At 43.3% G+C, this 11,177-nt stretch overlaps 1 protein-coding gene across 4 annotated transcripts in view; it reads right to left on the minus strand.

The window, feature by feature from the left end:
- RPS6KB1 (ribosomal protein S6 kinase, 70kDa, polypeptide 1) overlaps positions 1-11,177 on the minus strand; it is a 73,092-nt gene that overhangs the window by 31,521 nt on the left and 30,394 nt on the right. The window lies entirely within an intron of this gene.

Consider the following 11,177-nt stretch of genomic DNA (forward strand, 5'->3'; position numbering starts at 1 on the left):
CAAAGCTATAAAAATAAGAAAAATCGGCCGGGCACGGTGGCTCATGCCTGTAATCCCAGCACTTTGGGAGGCCGAGGCGGGCAGATCACAAGGTCAGGAGATCGAGACCATCCTGGCTAACATGGTGAAACCCCCTCTCTAAAAAAAAAATTAGCCGGGCGTGGTGGCATGTGCCTGTAGTCCCAGCTACCCGGGAGGCTGAGGCAGTAGAATGGCATGAACCTGGGAGGTGGAGCTTGCAGTGAGCCGAGATCGCACCACTGCATTCCAGTCTGGGTGACAACATACATAAATAAATAAATAAATAAAAATAAGAAAAATCTCTATAAAAACAAGATACAAAAGAGTATTTAAATGTACAACAGCATGGATCGTATGCTATCTACTGTACAAGAAAGGGGAAATGAGAATATATTTATAATATATATCTGCTTATACCTGCAAAAATGAAGACAACTAAGATAAACTAAAAGCTAATGATAATGGAAGGGAAGGAAAAGAAATAAGACTTTTGAGTATACCTTCTGAGTAAAACCTCAATGGTTTTATCATACATTTTTTTCTTTCCTAAATCAATTACAGTAATTATAAAATGTAGATTTTTCTTTTTGAACCATATTAATGTTTAATATATTCCAAAAATAAAATAAAATCAACAAAGATGAAGGGTGGGAAGTACAACTAAATACAGTAGGAATACATCAGTTTAATTGACTATTACACCAACAACTTTACCACAGAAAGAGAAAGAGAAAAAAGATATAACAGAAAAAGATTTTTTTCTTTTTTTAGATGGAGTCTCACTCTGTCACCCACACAGAAAACCGCCTCCTCCAAGGTTCAAGTGATTCTCCTGCCTCAGCCTCCTGAGTAGCTGGGACTACAGGCACCCGCCACCATGCCTGGCTGATTTTTTTATTTTTAGTAGAGATGGGGTTTCACCATGTTGGCCAGGCTGGTTTCAAACTCCTGAGCTCATGATCCGCCTGCCTCGGCCTCCCAAAGTGCTGGGATTACAGGTGTGAGCCACTGTGCCTGGCGAGAAAAAGATGCTTAAGTAATTTTAGACTGCACACCCTTAGTGGCCTATATGTAAGCACACAAAAAATTTCCAAAGAAATATTAAATCAAACTTAGTAGGTCTGTAGCTGGAAATACTATTGGTATTATAATTTTCATTATGCATATACTGTACAACTGAACAAATGACTGCATTTATTTATGTTGTTACCAGAGATCTCACTGTAGAAAAAAGGAGATCCAAATATGAACTGAAAGAAGAATGTGGCAGGGCGCAGTGGCTCACACCTGTAATCCCAGCACTTTGGGAGGCCGAGGCGGGTGGATCACAAGGTGAGGAGTTCAAGACCAGCCTGGCCAAGATGATGAAACCCCGTCTCTAATAAAAATACAAAAATTAGCCGGGTGTGGTGGCAGCAGCCTATAATCCCAGCTACTCAGGAGGCGGAGGGAGAAACTTGCTTCAACCCAGGAGGTGGAGGCTGCAGTGAGCCGAGATCATACCACTGCACTCCAGCCTGGGGAACAGAGCAAGACTCCGTCTCAAAAATAAAAAAATAAAAATAAAGAAGAATGCTATGGAATTGGACTAGAATTAGGGTTAACAATATGAAGCACTTTGGGAAGCCAAGGCAGGCAGATCACCATGTTTGCTGGGAGTTTGAGACCAGCCTGCCCGACGTGGTGAAATCTCATCTCTACTAAAAATACAAGAATTAGCCAGGTGAGGTGGTGCGCACCTGTACTCCCAGTTACTCCAGAGGCTGAGGCACGAGAATCACTGGAACCCGGGAGATAGAAGTTGCAGTGAGCTGAGGCAGCCTGGGGTCCAATGCTGTGATGAGCCATGATCACGCCACTGCACTCAAGCCTGGGCAACAGAGGAAGACCCTGTCTCAAAAAAAAAAAAAAAAATAGGGCCAGGTGCAGTGGCTCACGCCTGCAATCCCAGCACTTTGGGAGGCTGAGGCGGGCAGATTATGAGGTCAGGAGTTCAAGACCAGCCTGGCCAACATAGTGAAACCCCATCTCTACTAAAAATACAAAAATCAGCTGGGTGTGGAGGCATGTGCCTGTAATCCCAGCTATTCAGGAGGCTGAGGCAGGAGAATTGCTTGAACCTGGGAGGTGGAGGTTGCAGTGAGCCAAGACCACATTATTACACTCCAGCCTGGGCAACAGAGTAAACCTCCATCTCAAAAAAAAGAAAAAAACATTTTAAAGGGAGTATAGGGCCAGGCACAGTGGCTCATGTCTGTAATCCTGGCACTTTGGGAGGCCAAGGTGGCTGGTCAAGAGATCAAGACCATCCTGGCCAACATGGTGAAACCTTGTCTCTACTAAAAATACAAAAAATTAGCTGGGCGTGGTGGCCCACGGCTGTAGTACCAGTTACTCTGAAGGCTGAGGCAGGAGGATCGCTTGAACCTGGGAGGCAGAAGTTGCAGTGAGCTGAGGTCACACCACTGCACTCCAGTCTGGTGACAAAGCGAGACACTGTCTCAAAAAAAACAAAAGAAAAAAAAAAAGGAGTATAAAAAAATCTTTACAGAAGAATGACAATATAGAAAAAAATACAGAAAAAATAGAAAAGTCTCCATTTTATAATCACTACAGTAATATTTGATTTGGGCAAGAAATAATCCAGATAAAACCATTAAGTAAAGATTATTATGGGACAGAATATTCACATTGTTTCTATCATTCCATAGATCACTTGTTAATTACAAAAGAAAAAAGAGGCCTGGAACAGAGGCTCACGTCTGTAATCCCAACACTCTGGGAGGCTGAGGAGGGCGGATCACCTGAGGTCAGGAGTTTGAGACCAGCCTGGCTAACATGGCGAAACACCATATCTACTACAATTACAAAAATTAGAGAATTTTTTTCTACGAGAATTGCTTGAACCTGGAAGGCAGAGACTGCAGTAAGCCGATGTAGGGCCACTGCGCTCCAGCCTGGGTAAGAGGGCAAAGCTCTGTCTAAAAAACAAAAAATAAAATAAAATAGAATCAGGCATGGTGACATGTGCCTGTGGTCCCAGCTACTTGGGGGCGCTGAGGCAGGAGAATCGCTTGAGCCCAGGAGGTGGAGGTTGCAGTGAGCCAAAATTGCGCCACTGCACTCCAGCCTGGGCAACAGAGTGAGAGATTCCTTCTCAAAAAAAAAAAAAAGCCCTTATTCTTAGGAGATATATAGAAGAAATTAGGGTTGAAGTGCTATGAAATCTGCAGTTAACTCTCAAATTGTACAGCAGGAAAATTTATTAAAGTTAAAAACGTGAATATTCATGGATACACATATATGTGGGGGCAGGTAGAAAGGGAGGGACACACAGACAAACAAAATATGGCAAAATAGTAACAACTGGTGATCACTGAACTATTCTTGCAACTCTGAAAAGTTTAAAAAATTTCAAAGGTGTATTATTTTTGAACTGCTCAGGAGGTTTAAATTTTTGTTTTTAAAATAAGCAATCCATCGTGAGGAAGTCTGAGAAGACACAGACTGAGATAAGATGAAAAATAAGTAAAGTAGAATCACAGTAATAAAAGGAACAGAGTTTCAAAATGCTGCAGTCAGTAGCTTCAATGCAAAAGAAAGTTAAAGTAAGGACGAACTCAGTAAAGACAACTGGATTCAGCAACTGGGACGTCAGTGATGACCTAGGGTACAGGAGCTTCACTGAAACAGTAGAGTTGGGCCACGTGCCGTGGCCCACACCTATAATCCAGCACTTCGGGAGGCCGAGGCAGGTGGATCTCTTGAGGCCAGGAATTCAAGACCAGCCCAGCCAACATAGTGAAACTCCATCTCTATTAAAAATACAAAAATTAACCAGATACAGTGGCACGCCCCTGTAATCCCAGCTACTCAGGGGGCTGAGGCACGAGAATTGCTTGAACCTGGAAGGCAGAGACTGCAGTGAGCTGAGATAGGGCCACTGCACTCCAGCCTGGGTAAGAGGGCAAGGCTCTGTCTAAAAAACAAAAAATAAAATAAAATAGAATCAGGCATGGTGACATGTGCCTGTGGTCCCAGCTACTTGGGAGGCTGAGGTTGCAGGGTTGCTTGAACACAGGAGTTGGAGGCTGTAGTGTACTACGATTGTATCTGAGAACAGCCACTGCACTCCAACTTGGTCAAATAATGAGACTGTCTCTTAAAAAAAAAAAAAAAAAGTAGAATCATAAATCAAAATATGGTAGTGAAAAAAGAATAATGCCTATAATCCCAGCACTTTGGGAGGCCAAGGTGGGTGGACTGCTTGAGCTCAGGAGTTCGAGACCAGCCTGACCAACATGGTAAAACCCCGTCTCTACAAAAACAAAAATTAGTCGGGCATGGTGACACGCACCTGTGATCCCAGCCACTTGGGAGGCTAAGGCTGGAGAATTGCTTGAACCCAGGAGGCAGTGAGCCGAGATCACGCCACTGCACTCCAGCCTGGGTGACCGAGATTTCGCCTCAAAAATTAAAATTAAATTAAAAACAAAAAAACAAAAAAACAGGAAGTCAAAGGAAATCACGTCGGACATCCTTAAGTAGGAAGAGAGGCAGTTGGCTAAAAAGAGTAGAGGGGCTGATAGGAAAGGCTCCAAACAGTTGTAGAGAATGGAAGGATTTATCTAAGGATATGCAGAAAAATTGCTGGGAAGTGCTTAGGGTCGAGGTGAGTTTGGGTCATAGAGTTTTCCCAACAGCAATCTATAGGTTTGTGTGATTTCTGCTAGTAATGCTCAGTAGCTGAGATATAGCAATAAAGGCACACTGACAAGTGAGCTAATGCAGATTAGGGTTTTCCTGAGCAGAAGGTCAATGGAGCTAGCAACTGATAAAGTGGCCGATTATGCCCATAAGGCTGGATTCAGAATAAAGTGAAATAAGAAGGGGTCTAAAAAGTTGAGGACAAAAACAGAAAAGTCAAAGAACTAAAGGGCTTAGGGCCAAAAAAACAGGCATTGTAGGAATCAAGTAAGTCTAAAGTGAGAAAGTTATTGTTCTATGAAACCACAATATTTCAGAGGTGGAGAATATCTTTGGCCAAAGGTTCTAAAATGTACAGTGGGAGGTGAACTAATGCTGTAGGCAGTAGTATTTTGCTTCCATGGTATATTTTTGTTGCAACTGGTAGGGTCAGGTGATGACTGTTGATAGTCTTTTCCTCACTATTCCACTCTAAGCAAATACCTGAATGGTACCATTCCTATAAGAAGTAAACAGTCCCAGGAGGACTAATAAATCCAGACAGAATGTCCAGATTGAAACAACTCACTTACGGGGACACGTGGTTCTACTTTGATATCATCTTAAAGGCTGGGGGAAGAGGTATACTCTTACCACACAGTCAGGTCAGAGGGGTTAGTACTCTGCCTCCAGGATAATTAAAATCAGAAGGAAGGAACTCAAAGGGAGCCTACAGTCATCTTACTTGAGGATTTAGGAAGGAAAGCCCTGAACTTAACCCTAATAACATCTTTATTTTCATTATTTTTGCTATAAGCTTGCTTTCAAGGACAAGGAAGGAGACAATATCAGATCCTCTAGCCAGGATTAAGAAAAGAACCCCAAGAATGGGAAACAATGGCAACCAAGCAAAACCAGAGGCAAACAGCTTAGGTCCTAGATCCCTGGGCCCCAAAATGAGGCCTGACACTTAGCAGTAATTAAGTCTATGGATTTACCAATATACCACCCCCGCTTACCATGGATGGGGAAAAAAAACCCAATACTCTTTTTTTCACTAGATGTGCCAAAAACATACTTCACCCAAGATCTAATTATGCCTAATATGGTCAGGCCTGATTATCCGACATAAATAACGTATCACAAGGAATGAATCACTTAAGAATCTTGACCAGAGGCTGGGCACAGTGGCTCACACCCGTTATCCCAGGACTTTAGGAGGCTGAGGCAGGCGGATCACTTAAGGTCAGGAGTTTGAGACCAGCCTGGCCAACACGGTGAAACCCCGTCTCTACCAAAAGTACAAAAATTAGCCAGGCGTAGTGGTATACACCTGTAGTCCCAGCTATTGGGGAGGCTGAGGCACGAGAATCACTGGAACCCAAGAGGCAAAGGTTGCAGTGAGCTGAGATTGCTCCACTGCACTCCAGCCTGGGTGATGGAGTGAGACTCTGTTTCAAATAAAAAAAGAAATCTTGACCAGTACTTCTTTCAGTATTTCTGGAACAAGCACTATTATGCTGCCTTCAATTCTATACCTAACATGTTTTACAGATTAAAAAATCATTAATCTAAAACAATTCCAACAGGAAAGTCAGATAGCAGGTATCAATGCCAACCCACTGAAGCAGAAACTGATGTTAAGAATAGCTAGATGGCTTTTTAAAGACAATTACCAATAAAATTGTGGTGACAATATTTGTTCCTCAGCTTTCAAACTGAGGAGTCATTTATACTGCCTAAATAAAAATCAGCAAGAAGGACCAAAGTTTTACAAGTCTTATAATTTTTTAAAAAGTCATTTTGATTGTCTTTGAAAGTAGTTCTCCACCAGAAGTTTTGTTTTAAGTCAGTGGAGGCCAGGCGCAGTGACTCATGCCTGTAATCCCAGCAAAAGGAGGGTGGATCACCTGAAGTCAGGAGTTCGAGACCAGCCTGGCCAACATGGCAAAGCCCCGTCTCTACTAAAAATACAAAAATTAGCTGGGTGTGGTGGGTGCCTGTAATCTCAGCTACTCAAGAGGTTGAGGCAGAAGAATCACTTGAACCCGGGAAAAAAAAGACAGTGGAATCTTTTCAGTAATCAATCCCAAACAAGAATAAGAAAACAAACACACACATAATCCATCAGTAATACTAGAAGACATGTGGAATCTCACACCTGAAAAGATAGAGTGGGGATAAAGCAATGGTCCATGATGTAGCAGAGTGGGGTAAGATCAAACCTAAGTGCCTGCAAAGGGGAATACACAAAAGAAGCTGAATCTATCTACAGAACCCCAGTAAAGCAAGGTTCAACATTAGAGGTAAAACTAGAAGAAAGGGAAAAAATTAGAGGAATTAGAGACTATAGAAGGCCGAAGGTGGAGGGCTAAAAACAGGGAGATCATCTGCAACTCTGTATAAGGAACAGACAGACCAAAAAGACTCCCATCTCCACACTAAGTCGAAGAACTAACCCTAGGAGAGGTAAATTCTCCGAGACAAAAAAGAGTGAAAGATTAGGTCCACAGAGTAAAGTGCTAATGTAAAAACTCGAGTTTGGTGAAAGCCCACGTGTTGAGAGGTAAGATCTCCATCTTCTCTCACTCAGCTCCACAATGCTTTTTCCAGGCAAAAGAATGGTGGGTCTTTCTTAGCACCAACTGATCCTCCCCAGAAAAAAGATCTACAGACAGTATGTATTTATTTATTTATTTATTTGAAATTGAGTTTCGCTCTTGTTGTCCACACTAGAGTGCAACGGTGCGATCTCCGCTCACTGCAACCTCTGCCTCCCAGGCTCAAGCGATTCTCCTGCCTCAGCACCCCCAAACCAGATGGCCAGGCTGGTTTTGAAGTCCTGACCTCAGGTGATCAACCTGCCTCAGCCTCCCAAAGTGCTGGGATTACAGGCGTGAGCCACGGCACCCAGCCCTACAGACACTATTATTTGAAGTTCTTGATCAAGTGCCAGCTAACCACTTGACTACCCTGCAGAGAAGCTTACACACACAGAACTTCTGATCAGCTTTTCAGAGTTCTACTCTGAAACATGAATAACTGGGCCAGGCACAGTGGATGGATTATTGAGGCCTAGGCGGACAGATCACTTGAGGTCAGGAGTTTGAGATAAGGCCGACAACATGGTGAAACCCTGTCGCTACTAAAAATGCAAAAATTAGCCAGGCATGGTGGCGCATGCCTGTAATCCCAGCTACTTGGGTGGCTGAGGCACAAGAATCGCTTGAACCCAGGAGGTGGAGATTGTAGTGAGCCAAGACTGTGTCACCACTACACTCCAGCCTAGACGACAGAGCAAGACTCCATCTCAAAAAAAGAAGAAAGAATAATCAATGAATGACACCAGACATCTAAAGAAGGCCTCTAACATGGAACAAAGTGACTAAAACTGACTAAATCAAAGTCAAAGAAAACAGAACTCAAAAAAGAACATGCATAAAACAAAAGAATATTTCAAATAATTATAATTAAAACTGAGGCAGGCCAGGTGTGGTGGCTCACACCTGCAATCTCAGCACTTTGGGAGGCCGAGGCGGATGGATTGCCTGAGGTCAGGAGTTCAAGACCAGTCTGGCCAACATGGTGAAAACCCATATTTGCTAAAAATACAAAAATTAGCTGGGTGTGGTAGAAGGCGCCTGTAATCCCAGCTACTCAGGAGGCTGAGGCAGGAGAATTGCTTGAACCCAGGAGGCAGGGGTTGCAGTGAGCCAAGATTGCACCACTGCACTCAAAATTGTGCAAGAGTGAGACTCTGTCTCAAAAAAGGTATTAAAATTAAAATTAAAAAAATAATAAAACTCTCAGAGGGATAAAAGAAGATATTATACTCATAAAACAGGTTGCTATAAAACAAAAACAATACAAAGAATTCTGGAGAATCACAAATACAACAGCTTTAAAAAAATTTAGTAGAATGGCTGGGCATGGTGGCTCACACCTATAATCCCAGCACTTTGGGAGGCCAAGGCGGGCGGATCACCTAAGTCGGGAGTTTGTGACCAGCCTGACCAACATGGAGGAACCCTGTCTCTACTAAAAATACAAAATTAGCCGGGCGTGGTGGCGCATGCCTGTAATCCCAGCTACTCAGGAGGCTGAGGCAGGAGAATTGCTTGAACCCGGGAGGCGGAGGTTGCGATGAGCCAAGATAGCGCCATTGCACTCCAGCCTGGGCAACAAGAGCAAAACTTCGTCTCAAAAAAAAAATTCAGTAGAAGAAAGTAAACAACAAGACAAAGAAATGGAAATGTGGAAAAGATAAGAAAAATCAGATGATCAGTTAAGGAGATCCAACATCCAACTAATTGCAATTCCAAGAAGAGAAGACAGTGGGAAGGAAATTATCAAATAAATCACCTAAGAAAATTTCCTAGAACTGAAAGACTAAAGCTTTAAGATTAAAAGAATAAAAATAGGCTGGGCACAGTGGCACACACCTGTAATCCCAACACGTTGGGAGCCAAAACAGAACAACTACTTGAGGCCAGGAGTTCCAGGTCAGCCTGGGAAACACAGGAAGACCTTGTCTCTATGAAACATTTTAAAAATGAACTGGGCATGGTGGCATGCGTCTGTAGTCCTGGCTACTCAGAAGTTGTGGCAGAAGGATTGCTTGAGCCCAGGAGTTAAGGTTACAGTGAGGTATGATCACACCACCTCACTCCAGCCTAGGAAACAGAGTGAGACTCTGTCTCTTAAAAATAAAAAAATTAATTTAATTAATAGGCCGCGCACAGTGGGTCACACCTGTAATTCAATCCCAGCACTTTGGGTGGCCGAGGCAGGTGGATCACTTGAGCCCAGGAGTTCAACACCAGCCTGGGCAACATGGTGAGTGCCCATCTCTACATTTTTTTATTAGCCAGGCCTGGTGGTGCGTGCCTGTGGTCCCAGCTACTCAGGAGACTGAGGTGGGAGGATAGCTTGAGCCCAGGAGTTTGAGGTTGCACTTAGCTATGATTGGATCACTGCACTCCTGCCTAGGTGACAGGGCGAGACCCTATCAAAAACTAAATAAAAATAATAAAGTCAAAGCAAGACACATCACTATAAAAACTTAGATCAGAAATAAAGAGAAAATCTTAAATATTTCCACAGAAAAATAGGCCATGCGTAAAGGATTGGGAATCAGAATGCCAAAGCACTTCAACAGAAACTCTCGAGTACAGAAGAAAATTGAGCAAAATTCTAAGTGAAAATAATTTTCAACTCTAATAACATAATCAAGTAAATATAAACATAAAGAAATCTCAAATATACAATATGGATATATTTTTATTATAAATGTATCTTTATGTACCTTTATGTACCTTTTCTGAGGGAGCCACTAGTAGAGTGTCACCAAAACAAGGGCATAAACTAAGAAAAAGGAAAAGCTATGGGATCCAGGAAACAAAAGATTCAACACTGAAGGAGCCAAGAGGATTCCAGGGATTGTGGTGAAGAAAGAGTCCAGTCATAACAGTTGTGACTAAAGAGCTACTACTCCAGATGGGAACAGGCGGATAGAAAGTTCCTAAGATATGCCTCTGGGAAATAAATGGAACTGATAGATTATCTTATAAGTCTGATCAAAGAACACTAGACTGAAAGGCATTTTACAAAATTGTTGTAAGGTATCAGAGGACAATAGTAGATTCAAAGAAAGCAAAACAAAATGAGAGGATGAGATAAAGGAGGGTGAAGTAAACAAGATTAATATCCTTAACTCTCATAAAAGAAAGTTAATACAGCCAGGAGCGGTGGCTCACCCTGTAATCCCAACACTTTGGGAGGCCGAGGCAGGCCAATCCCCTGAGGTCAGGAGTTTGACACCAGCATGGCCAACATGGCGAAACCGCATCTCTACTAAAAATACAAAAATTAGCCAGGTGTGGTGGTGGGTGCCTGTAATCCCAGCCACTCAAGAGGCTGAAGCAGGAGAATCGCTTTAACCCGGGAGGTGGAGGTTGCAGTGAGTCGAGATCACGCCACTGCACTTCAGCCTGGGCAACAGAGTGAGGCTCTGTCTCTAAAAAAACAAAAAATTTGAAAACTGCTGAATTAAAAAGATAGCAGTTGGCCGGACGTGGTGGCTCATGCCTGTAATCCCAGCACTTTGGGAGGTGGAGGCGGGCGGATCACCTTAGGTCGGGAGTTCGAAACCAGCCTGACCAACATGGAGAAACCCCATGGAGAAACCGCGTCTCTACTAAAAATGCAAAATTAACTGGGCATGGTGGCACATGCCTGTAATCCCACCCCCTAGGGAGACTGAGGCAGGAGAATCGCTTGCACCTGGGAGGCAGAGGTTGCGGTGAGCCGAGATCGCGCCATTGCACTCCAGCCTGAGCAACAAGAGCGAAACTCCGTTTCGAAAAAAAAAAAAAAAAGATAGGCCGGGCGCGGTGGCCCACACCTGTAATCTCAGCACTTTGGGAGGCCGAGATGGGCGGATCACGAGGTCAGGAGATCGAGACCATCCT

Source organism: Mandrillus leucophaeus, unplaced genomic scaffold (assembly GCF_000951045.1).
Source record: "Mandrillus leucophaeus isolate KB7577 unplaced genomic scaffold, Mleu.le_1.0 Scaffold20, whole genome shotgun sequence".
Taxonomy (NCBI): domain Eukaryota; kingdom Metazoa; phylum Chordata; class Mammalia; order Primates; family Cercopithecidae; genus Mandrillus; species Mandrillus leucophaeus.